This window comes from Megascapheus bottae, chromosome 18, assembly GCF_031878675.1.
Source record: "Megascapheus bottae isolate mThoBot1 chromosome 18, mThoBot2.hap1, whole genome shotgun sequence".
Classification (NCBI taxonomy): Eukaryota; Metazoa; Chordata; class Mammalia; order Rodentia; family Geomyidae; genus Megascapheus; species Megascapheus bottae.
In genome coordinates, this window is record NC_143526.1 from 24,219,865 (window position 1) to 24,240,977 (window position 21,113).

The following is a 21,113-nucleotide window of genomic DNA, read 5'->3' on the forward strand; positions in this document are numbered from 1 at the left end:
TTTGTGTTTTTGTTCTGTGTTTTTCACATCTCAGCAACTTCAAAGCATTTTTGTATAAAATATGGCATTTTATTTTCTCAATCAAATAAAAGCATCATCACTCAATGACATCCACCTTACATTTCAAGTAAAGTTCATAAATATTGCAGCTAATATATAGTAAACCTATAAACATGTGACATCTATCATTACATTTACTATAAAAATCATAACCCTAAAACTTTAATTAGGGGAACTCAACATGAGCACATCCTTAGGTAAATCTATTTACAAGGTCAGGGCAGACTCAATCACAATGGAACTTAGAAAGCAAGAGACATTAAAAAGATTTTGCTTTTCAGTTGAAAAGTAGGGAAAAAAACTGAATTCAGAATGAGAGTGTGAGAGGATATATTATGCAAATGAAATGTAAGCAAAAGGTTATAAAGATTCTTTCAAATTTGCAAGGATTTGTAATGTCAACCTAGATAAAGACTAACTTTCTACCGTGTACATAGGTCCTAAGCTCTCTGGAATTGACTTTTTTTTATGTTATTTGTAGGTAACACTGAACAGTCTGTTAATGAAACCGTCCACCTCTCAGGAAATTATCCATTTCTTTCAAAATGGAAAAATTAGAAGAGGTCTTCAGATATGTGAGGAAGGATTTAGAACTAATTAAGTCTTAAATTTCCCTCATTATTTATCTGCATAGGAATAAAATTGAGCCCAACTTCTAAAATTTGGAGAACAGAGAAAAGCAATTCCGGTATTTTAGAATTGTTTTAGAAAAGCAATTCTTTTTAAAATAAATAATATCTGCCCAAGTAACTAGGCAACAATTGCTCAAGTCTATGGTCCTAGGTGATCAGGAGGCTAAGATCTGAGGATCACAATTGAAACTCAGTCTAGGCAAGAAAGTTTGTAAAACTTTTCACTCAAATTAACTACCTACGGCAAGAATTAGAAGTATAACTCAAGCGGTCAAATGCCAGCCTTGAGCAAATAAACATTAAGAAACAGTGCCTAAGTCCTGAGGTAAAGTCCCAGAACATGTATTCACATACACACCCATACACACACACACACACACACACACACACACACACACACAAAGAGATCAGCCTAGATATAAAATTATTCCAATAGATAACAGCTTTATAATTTGTAAAATCCAGCTACCAAAGTACAAATACAAAGCATTAATTAAAAATTAGAAAGATCATGCCAATGAGCAAATGTTATATTCTTCATAATCAGGTTTTCTTATTTGTGTGTATATGTGTAAATTCCTGATCTTAGAGGGTGATTTTCTAATAAAATTAAAAACTCAATAACTCTAGGCAGAGGAGATATGAATGAATACCCATAATAAATATTGGTAGATATTATGGAATATTATTTATGATCCTGACACAGTCGTGAGCCAACAGTTGAACATGATGTGTGTGTGTGTGTGTGTGTGTACTCATGTACTTAAAGAGAACTGAGCAAATACATGTGCTATGTGCCACATAAACATGTCTACAGCAGAAAGTTTGAGGCCATGTCTCTGAGAAAATAACTAGGAAGGAAGCTTTAATGAATTACAACAGACTATTGTTTCCTCTAAGTGAAGAGCAGATGAAGAGTCAAATAAAGGAATAAATGCTAGAAAACCCAGCCTGGTTTTCAATGTGTTGGTACAGTACCTTCTTTGCCCTATCTCAACCAACCACTGACCAACACAGCCAATAGCATAGTGCTAAGAGCCAATCATTGCCTCTGTCGACCAACACAAGGATGCTAAAAATGCCCCAGTGCTACTTTCAAGAGACTCCTGAAACAAATGACAACCAAGGCGACACATATCAACCCTCCTCCAAAACATTTTCCTTGCTACAAATTTTTTTTATTCATTTTGTTGTTGTTGATTTTCCAATTATTTGCCACTGTTTTAATACCCAATCAATTCTCAGGAATAAACACGTGAATGCAGAAGAAACCTGACCAACTCTCCCCAGGTTAAAAAAAAAAAAATGAACAGAAATATACCGAGGACTTCCTTCCTAGCTGCCCGCAAGAAAGAGGAAGGAACTTCTGAAAAACATAGCCAGTTCCCATCCAGCTAACACTTGAATCCCAGGTGAAGGTGGGACTCATACCTGATTGCCAAACATCATGAAAGATCCCCAAATTAGGAAGAAAAAAAAAAGAGTCCAGTCACTTTCTGCTGAATTCCCAAATAAAATACTCTGTTCCCCAAACAGTGGAACTCTTCCGTGTTTATTCTTGGCGAGGCTTAAGTGGAAGTTAATTGGCAACTCATTCCACCACCCCCTTTCCCCCAACCTCAGCATACTCTGGAGGTGTGTTTTCTAGGATTGTTCATCCAGTTACCTGAAAGCAATTAAATATGACTCAAATTAAACAAGTTGAAGTCCCAAAGAGAATGTTCTAAAACAGGTCTAATTCACTTTCTTCTTATGCCAGGAAAGAAATGATGGGGGAAAAAGCAAAATATGAAAAGGAGATTATATTTTGAGAAAAACTTCCCTTATTTCTGCAAGGGCCCGAAATATCACAGAAGAGGTTAGTACCAGCAGGGGGCGCTGGTTAGGAAAGTAACAAGAAAGAATTTATCTTCTCCAAATATCTACAACTGGTCATAACTTGTAAGGAGTAAAGAAATGGGGAGTTTTTAGAGGGGTGTGAAGTATTCCCAGCCATCTGTTTGATGTGATTTTCCCCTCTTCTAATCCTACAGAAGGAAAAAGAAAAGTCTTCTCTAGAAATAAGACTTTGGGTGATGAATCCTCAGTAATGTGAGGACTGGGGGAGTCTAAAATGAAATGTGAACATGATAAAGAAAATTAGTGATGGAGAGTTATCGCAGGCAAGGACAGGAAGAGTGGAACACTATCAAATGGTCTTCCATAGAAGTTTGTTTTTACCTGCCTCCACCCTTTTGCTTCCTGTCAGGCTGTTTCTAAGGGAAAGGCTTTAAAAAAATATGAGGACAATACTCTAGAGGTAAACTGAGGGAAAGGGGATGATACTCCAGGCACATAGCTGGAAATCAGGAGTCCACACAGCAAAAATGTATGTGACAGAAGATAAGTTTTACAATGTTACTGTTCCTTTGTTGCTGTTTGGTTTCCTTATTCTGCACCTGCTGTTATCATTTTGTTTCCCGGGAGCTGAGATCTTGCCATGTTGTCTAGGCCAGCCTTGAACTTCTAGGCTCAGTTGATTGTCCTGCCTCAGCTTCCCAAATGGTGAACAGACTATAGTTATACACCAGTACACTCCAGTAATGCTTCTTTTCTATAAATAGTTACTCATACTGTTTGCAGAATCATGAAGTTGCACTAAAAGGTAGACATTTAAATACATGTTTTTACTATTACTCAGAGATAAATGTTCCTCTCTCCTGCCCTCCAGTATTTCAGTGTTTCTCTGTTCACTATATTGTACCAAGGCTTGAACACAGTGACTTGTTCAGCATTTTTTGCTTGTGATTGGTGCTCTATCACGCCATTCGTGCTCCAGTCCAGCATTTTGCTCCTTAATCAGAAACAGAGTCTCACAGACTTTTCTTCCTGGAATAGTTTCAAACCATGATCATCCTTTTCTCAGCCTTCTCAGTAGCTAGGATTACAGATGTGAGCCACCACTGACTGCCTGTTCAATGTACATTATTACTGTGATGAGAAAAGTCAACATAAAAATCTATGTTTTCTGGTAATGGAAATATAAACATAACTATATAGACATAAAAACCTATGACTCTATAGACATAATGTTTTATTTCATAAATTAATATGTTTCTATGACATTCAAACCCTTAGCCTAATTGTGATTAAGTTCTAAGTACTAAGTCCCAGTGATTGTAAATACAGATTCCCTCCTTGAACACTTATATGTTAAACTTGTCATTTAAAATATGATGTAAAAATCAACGTTAATAAATTCTTTAAAATCATATTAAGTGAAGTAAGCCAGACTCAAAGGAACTTAGGCTCAATGGTTTCCCTCATTTGTCATAATCAGTAGAAACCTTGGGCTCTACTAGCAGAGATTTGCAATAGAGCAAAATCTTGATACATAAGGACATATAATGTGAAGCTAATTGAAAGGACCTCCAGGATAGTGAAACAAAAGCCATATAATGAATGATTGTTGTCCTTAATGTACTATGTTGTCTCTCATCTCCTTTGCTGTCCCTTGGTTATCTCATATTGGTATAGTATCTCACTTTGTTATCTGATATATTGAATTTATTTGTATTTGGATATTTGAAATTTGATAGGGAAGGGGGGAAAACCAAGACGGGTGGGGGTGTGGGGGGGGGGGAGGGAAACGGGTACCAAGACATGTGAAAGGGTATCAATGTATGTGAATTAATGTACCTTCTATCTGGCAAATATCATGTAACCCTTTTACTAATTACAATAAAAAAATTTAAAAAAATAAATAAATTCTTTAAAAAAATCTATGTTTTCACATCTTTAGGTAATGTTTCAAAGGGGATTTTTTTGTTTTTGGTCAGACACAGGGCTTGAATTCAGCAGGCCTGGGCACTATCCCTAAGCTTGTTCTGCTCAAGGCTAGCACTCTACCACTGTGAGCCACAGCACCACTTCTGGTTTTCTAGTGGTTAATTGGGGATAAGAGTCTCATGGATTTTCCTTCTTGGACCAGCTTTGAATCATGATCCTCATATCTCAGCCTCCTGAATAGCTAAGATTACAGGAGTGATCCTTCAGAATGAGGCTTCCAAAAGGAAATGTTTTAATGGTGCCTGCTATTTTTCAAATAACTATAATTGATTTATTGGAAAATCACTCTGTTGGAATATCTAACCAGATTGATATTTAAGCATTGTTTTATTGGGACAATACTGATAGGGAATGGATTATTGCCAATTCATCGCCATTAATATTATCATGAGAGTTTCCAGACTTCCATCATTATTATTTTTAAAACCTCAGAGAATTTGTTAAGTAAACAAGTAAAATTTATTTCTCATCCTTTTAATTTCAGAATTATTATTTCAATTAATTTTTCCAGGAAGCTTTATAGTGCTAATGTATATCAAATTATTCATTCAAATACATTTTCAAAGCCAAGTGCCTGTGGCTTATGCCTGAATCCTGTCTAATCGGGATGCTGAGATCTGAGTGTTACAGTTCAAAGCTAGGCCAGATAGGGAAGTCTGTGAGAATCTTATCCCCAATTAACCACCAGAAAACCAGTGCAGCTGTGGCTCAAAGTAGTAGAGCACTAGCCTTGAGCAAAAAGAGGTCAGGGACAGTGCCCATGCCCTGAGCTCAAGCCCCATATCTGTCTATATATGTACATATATGTGTGTGTGTGTGTGTGTGTGTATAATATATATAGACATATGTAATATATGCCTACATTTATTATACCTATAATATATATGTAGTTAAAAAATCAGTGATTTTTTTTGAGATTCAGTTAACTTCATTAAATCATCCACAGCCAGAAACCATGATCTAACTTTTTTTTCCTATAGAGAAGAAATTTTCTTTTCCTTCTGAAAACTTCCTACTGATGACTGAAGCCATGTTTAGCAACTCTTATATCACACAGACAGAATATGGGATGCCCAAAGTTCTGAGCGTCCACACAGGATGGATTCTTCTCAGCTACCTTCCCATTTCATCTAACCCTCCAGGCTTACTATAAATACCTCCACAGAGATTTGTCTGTGTCACCCACAGCTAAACACCAGTCAGCCTGACCTTTTCACTAAATTGGCTAAATGCTTGGATCAACAAGTTATTTATTTCTTCTGAACATATTCCCTAATTCTAACTGCATTCTCCCATCCATATGGTTAACTTTGATTCCTGGCAAAATCCTGTCAGAAATGCTTGCTACATTCCTGATAAAGTGTGTGTTTACAAGTACATCTAGAAATTTCTTTCTCCTTTCCCTCTCTCTCTTTCTCTTTCTGTTCCTATCACAATTAACACAGGGCTGCAATCTCTGTGTCCTCTCTAGGATCCTTGTTTCCTCATGTAAGAAACCAGGAAGTGTCCTCTGATTCAACTAGCTTTCCTCTTGGTTCCAGACACAGCCAGCCAGCCAGCCAGACAGCCAGCCAGACAGACAGACAAACTTAATAAAATTGTACCTTTTTAGACTGGTTTAAGAGGAAACGGGGAAGTGTCAGTATATCTTATGAAGAAACAGTACAGTTTAGCAGATGAATTATAAAATAATAACAATGTACCCTCACAGAGTGCTCCTATGTAGCCTCATAAAGGATGATGGGAGCATGAGACGTGATAGGCCAAAGAATCAACATTTAACTCTTCCCACCTCCCCAAACCCACTATTTAACTACACTGAATGTTCAGTGCAAGTCTTCTGTGAAGATAGTAAGAGTGTAAGAATTGTGCTAGACCATACCATAGTGTATAAGTCATATCAAAGCCAATCTAAATAAAACTCTCCTGCACCTCTTTTAACATTCTTACCCATCACTTCCTCTATCCACTGCTTTACTCATTCTTCTTAATTTTGTACACTAGGTTTTTTTATTGTTGGTTGTGGGTCTTGAATTCTTAGCCTAGATGTTGTCTCTGAGCAAGTCAACTCAAGGCTACCTCCCTTCGCCTTGAGCCACAGCACCACTTCCGGTGCTTTTCTAGTAGTTAACTGGAGATCAGAGTCTCACAGACTGCCATGCCAGGGCTGATTTTGAATCTTGATCCTCAAATCTCAGCCTCCTGAGTAGCTAGGATTGCAGGTGTGAGACACTGGTGCCCAGATTTTATACATTGAATTCTTAACTGTAGTTTACCCTTCTTTTCTTCTTCATTCATCCACCCCTTTCCCATTCCCCCCACCCCATTCCTTTAAATAAATACCTACTTCTGGCATTTATTTTATTAAATGTTGGCTTTGCTTTCCTAGGGAATTAGACTATTTAAGTTCTCTCTTGAATCTACCATATTTCAGCTAGTACAATTGTACACACTTGCATACAACTTGAAGTATTTACTTATAAGTTTATAAGCTAAATCTGGCTCCTCCATAAAAGGAAAAATATGCACCCTTTTCTTCTGTATACATTATGTGGTACAAGGCCAGTTCGGGGTAGAATTGGTCTCTGGATAGGTGCTGGAATAATTTTAGTGACAATTACATATAATTGCATTGTGCTATTTGAATCAATCAACCATTCTTACTACCTTGCTCCTCTTCTTATTTACCCACACCGACTTTTTTCCCTCAGATATTCATAATTACCTTTTAGTTAGTAGTTTGCAATTTTTTTCACTTTACCAATCTACTCCCATTCTGTTGATAATAACAGCCCCAATTCCCCTCAGATTCTCCTTCACTGGAGGAAATGGCGGTGGGGGTCTTAATTCACATGATTTAACAGGAGAACGGATGTCCTTCGGTGTCCCTCAGTCAGTTCCATCCTGAGTGTGCAGCCTAATGAAAGTTTTGAGAGGAGAAGGGAAGGTCTCTCTGCTGGATTTACTGGGGGGTGCTATAGCTATGTTACACACCCTGCAAAGAAATCTAATGCAGAGAAAAATAAAGCTACAAGGTGAAGTGATAGTAGCACAGTTTAGACAGCCAGAATCAATCAATAGATTTTTTAATTTTTTATTGTATTTTATTGTCAGGATAATGTATAGAGGGGTTACAGTTACATTTGTCAGGTAGAAGGTACATTGCTTCTCAAACCTTGATATTCCTTCTCATGTTTTTCCCTGTCAAAGACATTCTCCCCCTCCCTGAATTCTTAGTGTAAGAATGTGCCTGCATCTTGTAATTAGGTCACTAAGCAACACAGGCCTGCTTGTGTTGATATGCAAACATCCTACCACCTGGCCTCTACCCGGAGCAGGAGCAAACATCCTACTACAGGACCCTCTAGCCCAGTGGTTCCTATACCCCAACCCCCTCTTGCCTCTCCTGAAGAGGCATATAAATCCCTGTGTGAAAAATAAAATTCACACCTTGATCAGAACGCTTGTCTTGCTGCCTTCTTCCTGTCTCCTGTCCCTCTCATCCCTCCCTCTAGGTTCTTGGCCCTAGTTGACGTCCCGCTGGACGGGACATTTCCCCCTTTCTCTCCCCCCTCCATCTTCAAGTCATCTTGTTTTCCCCCTTTCCCTTCTCTATTTCAAATAAACTAATAAGTGTATATACTCTATATCTGTATACAAATTCAGATACAGTAACCTCATGAGATCAACCACTACTTGGAATCTACCCAACCATCCAGAAACAAGGGCATACTAAATCCATGAGCACAACGATGTTCATTGCAGCACTATTTACCATAGCGAAGATATGGAACCAACCCAGATGTCCCTCAGTTAATGAGTGGATCAACAAGATGTGGTATTCATCCACAATGGAATTCTATGCTGCTGTCAGAAAGAACGACATCACCCCATTTGTAAGGAAATGGAAAAACTTAGAAAAAAACATATTAAGTGAAGTAAGCCAGACTCTAAGGAACATAGGCTCAATGGTTTCCCTCATTTGTCATAATCAGTAGAAACCTTGGGGTCTCCTAGCAGAGATTTACAATTTACAAAATCTGGAGACATTAGGCTAAATGTAAGGACCTCCAGGATAAGGAACCAAAAGCCATATAATGAGTGACTGTTGTCCTTAATGTACTATGTTATCTCTCATCTCTTTTGCCATCCCTTGGTTATCTCATATTGTTACAATTTTTCACCTTTTTATCTGATATATTTTATATGTGCTTAATTGGTTATTTGAAAATGGATAGGGAAGGGATAAGCGTGGGGGGTGGGGGGGAAGGGGGGGGAGGGAAATGCGGACCATGTCATGAGAAAGGGTATCAATGTTTGTGAAGTAATGCACCTTTTATCTGGTGAATACAATGTAACCCTGCTATTAATCACAATAAAAACATTATTAAAAAAACTAAAGCTAGATCTTTATATGTCACCCTGCACCAATATTCCAAATGGATCAAAGACCTTGAGGTAAAATAAGATACCCTCCAAACTTTACAGGAAGGAATAAAAGATACACTAGGACACATTGGCACAAGTAGAATCTTTCTTAATAAAGACCCAAAAACACAGCAAATTAAAGTTTGGACAAACGGGACCAAATTAAACTGCAGAGCTTCTGTATGGCAAAAGACATAGCTAGCAAGTTATAAATAGAAAGCCCACAGAGTGGGAGAAGATCTTCACTAACCATACAACAGAATCTTGGAGCCAGGAGTTTGGCCTAGTGGTAGAGTGCTGATCTAGCATGCACAAAGACCTGGGTTTGATTCCTCGGTACCACATACATAGAAAAAAGCCAGAAGTGGTATTGTGGCTCAAGTGGTAGAGCTCTAGCATTGAGAAAGTCCAAGGACAGTGCTCAGGCCCTGAGCTCAAGCCCAGGACTGGCAAAAAAAAAAAAAAAAGCATTGAATCTTTCCAAAACAAATCTTCAAAGAAACAACCATCCCATTAAAAGATGGGCCAAAGACTTAAGGAGAGACTTCTCTGTAGAAGAAATAAGAATGGCCTATTGTCACATGAAGAAATGTTTGACAACTCTGGCCATAAAAGAAATGCAAATCAAAACAATTCTAAGATTCCACCTCACTCCAGTTATAATGGCCAGGATCAAGAAATCTAATAACAACAGATGCTGGAGGGGATGTAGCCCGGAGGGATCACTACTACACTGTTGGTAGGAGAATAAACTTGGTTCAACCATTGTGGAAAGCAGTAGGGTGGTTCCTCAAAAGATCAATCAGTAGATTTTTATGTAGGAGATGGTGCATTCATTATTGCCCCCCAACACATTACATGTTCTTTTTTTGGCTTATAGTGCTATTTCCTGTCATTGTCAAGATAGTCTTATTGCACCTCCCCAGCAGAGTCTGACAGAAACAGCAACCTCTCCTAGATGGTCCTGTTTCTCTTTACAGAATTCATTTGGTGAACAATTTCTATCTGTTCTCTTCTAAGATGCCGCTCTAGCCCGTCTCCTGTCTCCTTCCTTTACCACTACCATTGTGTAGGCGGGTAGGGTATTAGTATTTGGGGCTTGAATTCAGGGTAGAGGACTGTCCTTAGTTTCTTCACGCAAGATGAGTTCTCTACCACTTTTACCCCAATTCCACCTCCAGCTTCTCACTGGCTAATTGTAGACCATAGTCTCTCAAATTTGTCTGGACTGGCTTCAGGCTTTAATTCTCAGTCTCACTGAGTAAGCTAAAATTGGAGATGTAAGCTACCAGTGCCCAACTTTTAGTGTTTGGTTTTTTTTTTCACTTGAGTTTTTGTAGTTTCTGAATTACTACAATGGTTGCTTTCAAACACACCTATGACTAGTATATGCATCACCGTGCTGATAATTATATTTACTTAACTTACAAAACAGAGCAATGTACTTCAAAATTTAACTGTAGCTTCCTGTTGTAAAAAAAAAAAAAAGAAAAGAAATGAGGAAACAGCACCTCCAGCAACAAAATGGAAAATTTAATCTGCTACGTCAAGCCATGTCTTTCTCTTGTATTTTCTATCTTTTCAGCTTTTTTTTCTTCCACTGATTATGCTCAAGCCATCTATCCCTGTTCACTTTTCTGTAGCTGGTGTGTTTAATTTCATATCTTTATGGAGTTGTTCTATCCAGTTGCCTCTTCCAGGAAAGTTTCACACCTGTCTATACCTGTTCAATTGCTACTTTGAGATACAGCCCCAAATTTGGTTGTATTTTTCCCATGAACTCTCTTCTGATTGTGCCAAAATAAAATTATTATTCACCTTCTTTATGCTACCACTATGATAGCAAGAACCATGTTGCAACTTGTGTTACTTCTCCATTCAGTAGATTATTTTAATTCCTGGAGAGCAGAGACTAGACCTTCCACAAGATTCCCCCACCTTGCTGTTAAGAGAACTATATTTTTGACATTAGAACAATCACAGTTTCCTGGAAATTTGTATAGATGAATACATGTGTAGAAAAAACAAGCAGCAGAGACCAATAATAAAACAGCTTTTAACAATGAGCCATGGAAATATTGATGCACTTACTTGGGATTTTATAAAGTGATTGAGAAAACTGTCCCTTTCAATAATGGGGATTAAAATAAAGCAAGTATGCTCAGATGGCTCCTGTATAATTGCAATGGAAGTAGAAAGGTGTTTATGGGTCCCCCTGCTTAATGCTACCATGAAAGCTGAAGAAAGCCAGCTAACCTATGGGCAAAGCTCGATGAACTGTGTTTCAGATAGCTATATTTTCAGAGAGGAGCTAACCTCATTTTGTTTCCTCTCTGAAATAAATCTTTCACTGGCCCTTTCCTACCATAGCATCTGGCTCTTCACCTTGCCCCTATTTATCAAGTCAAGAAGAAGCTCCTACTCCACCTAAGACAGGAAGTAATTCCTGTGTGACTGTTTAGGGAGAATGAGAGATGGTAAAACAATAGCCTTCTTGCCTCTAGAAGGGGAAATTAGAGCAATCTTTTCTCAGAAATAAGACAGGAAGAAAAAGAAGAAGAAGAAGAAGAAGAAGAAGAAGAAGAAGAAGAAGAAGAAGAAGAAGAAGAAGAAGAAGAAGAAGAAGAAGGAGGAGGAGGAGGAGGAGGAGGAGGAGGAGGAGAGGAGGAGGAGGAAGAGGAAGAGGAAGAGGAAGAAGAAGAGAGGAAGAGGAGGAAGAGGAAGAAGGGGAAGAAGAAGAAGAAGAAGAAGAAGAAGAAGAAGAAGAAGAAGAAGAAGAAGAAGAAGAAGAAGAAGAAGAAGAAGAAGAAGAAGAAGAGGAGGAGGAGGAGGAGGAGGAGGAGGAGGAGGAGGAGGAAGAGGAAGAGGAAGAGGAAGAAGAAGAGAGGAAGAGGAGGAAGAGGAAGAAGGGGAAGAAGAAGAAGAAGAAGAAGAAGAAGAAGTAAGAAGAAGAAGAAGAAGAAGAAGAAGAAGAAGAAGAAGAAGAGGAGGAGGAGGAGGAGGAGGAGGAGGAGGAGGAGGAGGAAGAGGAAGAGGGAAGAGGAAGAAGAAGAGAGGAAGAGGAGGAAGGGGAAGAAGGGGAAGAAGAAGAAGAAGAAGAAGAAGAAGAAGAAGAAGAAGAAGAAGAAGAAGAAGAAGAAGAAGAAGAAGAAGAAGAAGAAGAAGAAGAAGAAGAAGAAGAAGAGGAGGAGGAGGAGGAGAAAGAGGAGGAAGAAGAAGAAGAAGAAGAAGAAGAAGAAGAAGAAGAAGAAGAAGAAGAAGAAGAAGAAGAGAAGAAGAAGAAGAAGAAGAAGAGGGGGGAGGGGGGGAGGAGAGGGGGGAGGAGGAAGAGGAGGAGGAGGAGGAGGAGGAGGAGGAGGGAGGAGGAGGAGGAGGAGGAGGAGGAGGAGGAGGAGAAGTACAGCCTGATAGCTATGCTTTGTGATCTATAACTGAACTGAACTATATGAATTTAACCCCAATGGTTTTGAAGGCCAGCCAAGATCCTGAAAAAAAGAAAAAAAAAAAAAAGGCCTATTGTTTTCAAAATTCGCTAATACCAAGCTCCCCTACAACAAACCAATCCAGAAAAGTTGTAGATACAGCTAAATAAAACACTCTTCCTTAGACATCTAGGTGTGACGTGTTTGCCTAAAAGATGTTACTCTCAAGGACTATTTTTCTAAGCATATATCCATTTATGAATCAGTTTTCTCTTAGTTATTCTCTAGCACTTAACCTGAAGCTAAGTTATTCCTCAGAGTCTCACACCAGTGGATTAGATAATTTTTCCTACTTTGACTAGCAAGACACTTAATTTACATTTTAGTATTTATTCTGATTTAACTTTTCATCAGCTAGCTATTGTATTTGGACTGCTTGGGAGTGAAAGTGGTCAAAAATTATTTTAATCCAATCTAATATAGACAGCCTGAGCCTCCAAATTGTACTGATGACTCAGGGCTTTGGTACAGATGTTCAGTTCAGCAACCTCCAAACACAACCTAGCAGCAGGCAGCCTGAAGAGCTTCTCACACTCCCTTGGGTAGCTGGATGAAGGCTTTCATAGCCAAATGGTTGAAATAATTTGGAACAGTCACAATTCAAACATGGCTGAAATCCTCAAGCCCAATACTCTATTCTATTAGAAGTCCTCTTGGACATTTCAACAAGTTAGAGCCAGATAGCTACAACAATAAGATAATAGTCTCTCTTCTGCCTCCATCCACACTCTTTCCATCCAGACACACTGGAGCACCATCTTGGTTTTCATGATTTTAATCTATAAAGGCATGTCGTGCTTTTTAACAATTTTGCGATCAAAGAATACTCTGATGTACATTTGTAAATACAAGGAGTCACCATTTTACAGGGAATCATTACTTCAAAATACCTTTTCTCTGTGTGTATATAACATATAAGTGAAGATAAAAGTATAATATTATGGATATCTGAGTCATAGGCTTAATATCTGGTTTTAAAAGTGGCCAGTTTAAGGAACACAATTACAGGTGTTCAAGCTTTTATTAGATTTATAGACCTACATTACCAGTATTTCTAATACAGTAATTATTATCAGACTGTGAAATCATGAAGTATTAAGCACTTAACATGGTTCAATGGAAAGATGTGAATTTTAACATCATCTTGTAAAATTAGTTGTTATTACTAACAACAGTATTAATGAGGAAAGAAATTGTATGCATTTAATCTTATATACTTCTACCAACTGAGATATTTTTTCCACAGCAATTTGAAGTGGCAAAGTAGTTATGTTTTTGTCTTTTTTCTCATCGGAAAGACTTAGATAGCTAGCAAAAATAGTGAAAGTCTTCCTACTTACCATTTGAATTGCACATTCTTTGCCTTTGTCATGATGATAGTTTCTTCTTTGTCTTCATGAGTAATTTTAAATCTGTTTTTTGAAAAGTACAGAAACGGTGTTGTTTGCTTTCTTTTTCCTTATCAAGAAAAAACATTCAATGTCAGATACTACAAACAAATATAAAGTTATTTTCCTAGTGCTGTCATATATAAATATATAAATAATATCATTTTCTTTGCTGTAGACCAAAAATTAAACAACTAGAATTCCTTAGAGAAACAAGAAAGTATTGAATCATGTATCTTTTTGTGAGAAGTGGTTGGATAAAAATAATTAGAAATTTTATCTTGATTATTATGTCTATAACATTGTGTACATGTGGTTTATAGTGCAAAGACAATAGAAGTATATATAACTGACAATCAAAAATAATTATAGCAGTTGTTTATTATATGTCTCTCAATAGTTATGGAAAAGGAAAAGGTAGCTTAAAATGTATGTCTAGAGTCTGGGTCTCCTTAGAGAAATATTTATTGAATAGTAAGTCTCTAATCATAACCTGCTTTGAAAACATCAGCATTAAAGAAGGGAATCTCTATATACAATCACTGGCACATAGATTTTAAGAACATAAATTAAGCTGAGGGTTTGTATGTCATAGATACATATTAATATATGTAATAAAACTTTATGTCTATAGAGTCTATTGCATAAGGCTGTGCACCAGTGGTTTAATCTATAATCTCATACTATAATCCAAATCTATAACCTGTTCTATCTTACCCAGAAGGCTGAGCTCCAGAGGATCCTATCGAAGTCTGTGAGATTGCATCATCTCCAGTCAACTAGCAATAACCAGAAGTGTTGCTCAAGTGTTAGAAAACCAGTCAAGCAAATGGAAGAGCAAGCATCTCAAAAGACAGCATTGAATTCAAATCCCAGTACTAGCAAAAACAGAAATTTAAATAAAATAAAGTAAAATAATGAAAAAGTGGACAGACTATAGAACTGGACAAAGAAGAAAATAGTGTTGCTTTGAAATGTTTCTCTGCTACTTGAGAGGCCACTTAGCTCTCACTTTGTTACCTGATATATCGGATATATTTGTATTTGGTTATTTGAAATTGGATAGGGAACGGGGGAAACCAAGATGAGGGGTGGGGGTTGGGGGGAGGGAAATGGGGACCAAGACATGTGAAAGGGTGTCAGTGTATGGGAATTAATGCACCATCTATCTGGCAAATATCATGTAACCCTTCTATTAACTACAATAAAAAATATATGAAAAAAAGAGGCCACTTAGCATGAGAGTTAAGTCACAGTTCCCAATAAAAAAATGTCTTTAAAAATACATTTAAAGGGGCCTGGAGTTTGGCCTAGTGGTAGAGTGCTTGCCTAGCATGCACAAAGATTGGGGTTCGATTGCTCAGTACCACACACATAGAAAAAAGAAAAGGCTGGAAGTGGTGCTGAGGCTCAAATGGTAGAGCCTTGAGAAAAAAGTCCAAGGACAGTACTCAGACCCTGAGCTCAAGCCCAGGACTGGCAAAGAAATATATTTAAAATATGTTAGGCTGGGCACTGTTGGCTCACTTCCTATCTGGCAAATATCATGTAACCCTTCTATCAATTACAATAAAAATATGAAGAAAAGCAAGTCTTCCATTGTACATAGTCCATTTCATATTGGAAGCATTATTAAAATCAATTAATATGTCAATCTTACATGACCCTTCAGAAGTTAAAAATATAAATACTACTTTATAAAAAACAAATAAAGAGGGGCCGAGAGTTTGGGCTAGTGGTAGAGTGCCTGCCTAGCATTCACCAAGACTCGGGTTTGATTCCTTGGTAACAAGTAAATAAAAAAGGTCGGAAGTGGTGCTGTGGCACAAGTGGTAAAGCGCTAGCCTTGGGAAAGCCCAAGGACAATGCTCAGGCCCTAAGTTCAAGCCGCAAGATTGGCAAAAAAAAAAAAAAAGTAAGTAAGTAAATAAACCAACAACACCATGTGGCTTCATATGTGGCTTCATGTTTTCATCTGCTGAACAACTATAGAGATGTAAGTGAATCTATTTAAATGTATGCTTGTCAGTGTCTTTCCTGTCCTGGTGTCATTGATGGAACATTTTCAGGGTACAGCTAACTAAAGGAGTACTTGGGAAGGAAGCCTGTGAGTTTAAGGAAGTTACTTAAGCTCAATTGAGTTTCTCAATTTCCTTACCTCTGAACTTAAGAGAAGAACCATTTTGAATGCCTAAGATTATTTTGGTGCCTAAATGACACAGGCTTAAATTTGCATTTGACAAGAGGACAGGCATCTGGGATGTGCTGAAGAAATGGTAGCTATTCATGTAAACTCTTTGATCTGTAAGAAATGAGGTAAAAGTTTAGAGAGGATAATGGTAGATCATTTATCTGGCCTTTCCTAAAGCTGGAAAAATATGAATCATGGTAATGACTGTTTACTTTACCAGAGTAAACACAATTTCAGACGTATTGTGACTCTAAAAGGAGGTGATGATTCTACTTCCTGCCAAATCGTTGGGGGTAGATGACTTAGCAGCCCTTGTTTTTATTTTGAAATACCCTTGTTTAATGTCCAAGGTATCTCTGGTCCTTTTCTGTCCTGAGACAGCCTGACAGAAACCAAAGTCAACACCCAGTAGCCAGAGAAGAGAATGTACAGTCAGACCCAAGACTACTCTGTTATCACATGTCCTCAAAGTCATTGTTTAGATTCAGAGAACTCAAAATTCTGCTGCCTTTCATGCTCGCTGGAATTTTCATAGTAGCTCAAATGTTTGGGTGACATTAGTTAGAGAGCTGTATTAGCATACGCATGCTCTGCAATAACCTTATTGTCTGAATCAAAGAGAAAGCTGGGATGAATTAGGATAAAACAATAAGGAGAATAATGTAAATTTCTTCTCAGAAGAACATGACTTACTGAATTGAGTCTAAACCCTTATGTGTCAACAAATAGCAAAGTACAGTCATAACCTGCTTATTTGTTTGTATCAGTAAGTTTGAGAGCCTTTATCTTTCTAGTTTTCTTAGCAAAGCCTTTTGAAATATCTATATATAGGTATAGATATATGACAATGCTAATCTTGAAATTTAATCCAGAGCAAATTACTTCATTCCCCTAATTATGGCAGAGAGATTATTTAATACGTGTAGTAGCTGATTTTTACATGTCTCTAACTACTGACTAAAGCACAATATATTCTCACTGGCAAGAATATACAAGAATACCCAAAAAGGAGAATTGAATCAGGTGCTGGGGCTCAGGAGGCTGAGATTTGAGGATCGCTAATCAAAGCCAGCCCAAGCAAAAAGTCCCCATGAGACTCACCAACTAACCACTTAAAAGCTGGAAGTGGTACTGTGACTCAAGTGGTACAGCACTAGCCTTGAGCACAAAGCATTTCAGGGATAGCACTCTGAGTTCAAAACCCACAACTGACAAAAAAAAAAAAGGAGAGGGGAAAACTGAGGTCAGAAATCTGGTGCTAAATTCTCAAAAATCTTAAAATCTCAAGGCTTTCTGATTAACTTTCAGCCTATGTAACTGTGGTGAGCCATTCCTTCTCTATATGTTCCACAGAGTTAATAAGAGCATAAAATGAGAAAATGCCTGCATGCCAGAAATAGATAACCAGTAATGTTAGTTTATGTTTTTACAATTCCATTTTATTTTTCACAGTTTGTCACTGTGTGTCATATAAACCCTGGATAGATGAACCTCAAAGTCAGATAAAACTGTTGATTTTATTGGGCCCTAGTGGCTCATGACTGGAACCCTAGCTACTGAGCCAGTTGGGATCTGAGGATCATGGTTTGAAGCCAGTCTGGGAAGAAAAATACATGAGATTCTTAACTCTAATTAACCACCAAAAAGTTGGATGGCTAAAGTGATGGAGCACTACCTTGAGTAAAACAAAATAGCCAAGCAAGAATGTGAGGCCCCAAGTTCAAGTCTCATTACCAGCATAATATAGATATAATTTCTACTTAATCCAAAAGAAGGATTAACGATTCTATCTGAGTATTTTCCAAAACATTTGTAATCACTATCTCAACTTTCCTCATAAAACCCCCTGGAACAAACAGTACAAATACCATTTTCATTCTTTAGATGTCAAAACTCAGGCAACTTAATTAACCAACTTAGATTCATAACAAACAATAGCAACAACAAAATCAGTCTTACGGAATTTCCACTCCAATACTCATTTTCTGCTATCATAATTTTTCCAGGGTCAGATTCCTAAAGCAATTTTCGAAATTCATAATTACCTTAGTTGCATGCACAATTTGGGTAGTTAAGTAATTACATGATTTGCACATGCAAATACTGCAATCATTGGCACATAAAAAATTATGTCCTTTAAACATTTGGGCCTGATGGAGGACAAGTGGTCAGGAAAATCAAAATTCCTGTGGTTTTCAGAAGGGATAACTAAGAACAGAAAAATTTAGAAGCTGTTCTCAGTCTATTAGACAATGAATTCACTTTATCCTACAGAAAGACACAACAAGGCATCCTAACTACCTCAACTCTTCCTCTTTAAAGACTTCTAGGTATAAAATAGCCACACACACACACACAAAAAAAAAAAAAACAAAAACCAGGACCTGAGTTCAAACCCTAGTACCATCCACAGATAAGTGAATAAATAAATATTATAAGGAAAAAACATAAAAATAAGAGTATACACTAAAGCACTTAACTTTCAAATCTCTGTACTAATATCTCAAATGAACTAACAACTATTTTAATATCATAGGATTAAACAGGAAAAACAAATTAAACAAACCACATTAGAAGACTATAAATACTGAAATAGTTAAAGTGAAACAGATTTTTGTTAGATTTGAAATGCATCGGATTCTACCAAATATTCCCTTATATCTGACACACATTGAAAATTTTCTTGAAGAGGTGGGGTTAGAGAAAGCAAATTATTAACAGGTTAGAAAAATTAGTTTTCTCACATTTTTCCTAATACTGAGAAGAGGTGTAGAATGAAAAAGGAATGAATTTCTTTTTAATACTCTACTTCATAGGGCTTTAATCTTTAGTCTCTCAGCTACTTTTGAATCTATAGCTAAAAGTAGATGACAGGCCAGCTTGTAAAACTTTTTTTTTTCCAGTTCTAGGCCATGAGCTCAGGGCCTGAGCACTGTCCTTGGACTTTCTCAAGGCTAGAGCTCTACCACTTGAGCCACAGCACCACTTTCGTCTTTTTTCTATGTATGCGGTACCAAGGAATGGAACCCAGGTCTTCATGCATGCCAGACAAGCACTCTACCACTAGGCCAAACTCCCGCCCCAGCTTGTAAAACTTTTAAGGATCATAAAAGTTCATGTCTGCTTTATTAGTAACTAGGCTCTTGAATTGGAAAAAAAGAAAAGAAAAGCAAAAAAAGATCAAGCTGGATACTGATGGCTTTTGTTTTCTAATTCTAGACAATCAGGAAGCTGAGATTTAAAAGACTGTGATTTGAAACCAGCCCTGACCCCCCCCCAAAAAAATTTGTGTGATTCTTATTTTCAATTAATCAGCAAAAGGCTGAAAGTAGAGGTATAGCTCAAGTGGTAGAGTGTCAGTCTTGAACAAAAAACAAACAGGACTATGACTCCTTAAATTCAAGTCCCGATACTAGTACACACACACACACACACACACACACACACACACATGCACACACACAAATAAGACATTTCTCACTGTCTCAATAAACCCAAGAGAATTGTGGAATTAAATAGTTTCTAAGGGCTTGTAAATTATATCACCAAGAAGGAAGACTGAGGACTAGTTGAAAATATAGCCAAATGGCACAGGTCGAAACTTTCTTAATAAGGACCCAGAAACACAACAAATCAGAGAAAGGCTGGATAAGTGGGACTGCATTAAACTGCAGAGCTTCTGTATGGCAAAGGTCTAACTAACTAGAAAGCCTACAGAGTGGGAGAAGATCTTCACTAACCATACAACAGACAAAGGCCTCATATCTAAAATATATCAACAGCTCAAAAAATTGAATCACTCCAAAACTAATCTCCAAAGTAACAACCATCCCATTAAAACATGGGCCAAAGACTTAAAAGAGAGTCTTCTCTGAAGAATTAAGAATGACCTATAGACACTTGAAGAAATGCTCGACATATCTGGCCATAGAAGAAATGCAAATCAAAACAATTCTAAGATTCCACCTCACTCCAGTTAGAATAGCCAGGATCAAGAAATCTAATAACAACAGATGCTGGAGGGGATGTGACCAGGAGGGATCACTACTACACTGTTGGTGGGAGTACAAACTTGTTCAACCACTATGGAAAGCAGTATGGCTGTTCCTCAAAAGACTAAACATAGAGCTCCCCTATGACCCAGCAATTCCACTACTTGGCAATTATCCAATCATCCAGAAACAAGGACATACTAAATCCACTAGCACAACGATGTTCATTGCAGCACTATTTACCATAGCAAAGATATGGAACCAACCGAGATGCCCATCAGTTGATGAGTGGATCAATAAGATGTGGTATTTATACACAATGGAATTCTATGCTGCTGTCAGAAAGAATGACATCACCCCATTTGTAAGGAAATGGAAAGACAGAAAAAATCATATTAAGTGAAGTAAGCCAGACTCTAAGGAACATAGGCTCAATGGTTTCCCTCATTTGTCATAATCAGTAGAAACCTTGGGCTCTGCTAGCGGAGATTTACAATAGAACAGAATCTAGAGACATTATGCCAACTAATAAGACACTAAATATAAGGACCTCCGGGATAAGAAAACAAAAGCCATATAATGAGTGACTGTTGTCCTTAATGTACTATGTTATCTCTCATCTATTTTGCCATCCCTTGGTTATCTCATATTGTTACAATTTTTCACCTTGTTATCTGATATATTTTATATGTACTTAATTGGTTATTTGAAATTGGATAGGGAAGGGGGGAAATCAGGGTAAGTGGGGGGGAAGGTGGGAGGGAAATGGGGACCATGTCATGAGAAAGGGTATCAATGTTTGTGAAGTAATGCACCTTCTATCTGGTGAATATAATGTAATCCTTTCATTAATTACAATAAAATATATGAAAAAAAGAAAATATAGCCAAAAAAGTTTAAGTAAAATAATAATTGTGTAAAATTTGATTTATAAGGCAGAAGAAAATGTTTCCCTTATAGACTTCACATCATTTTCTGAAGAATGATTAACAGAAATAGTTACAATATTTGGTAGGTTCAACCGATAGACTAGTTGGAAAACAAATTGAGGGATAGTGTTGAAAGATTTTATGAGTTGCAATTTTAGAATAGTCATGCTCGGTCCTTGATTC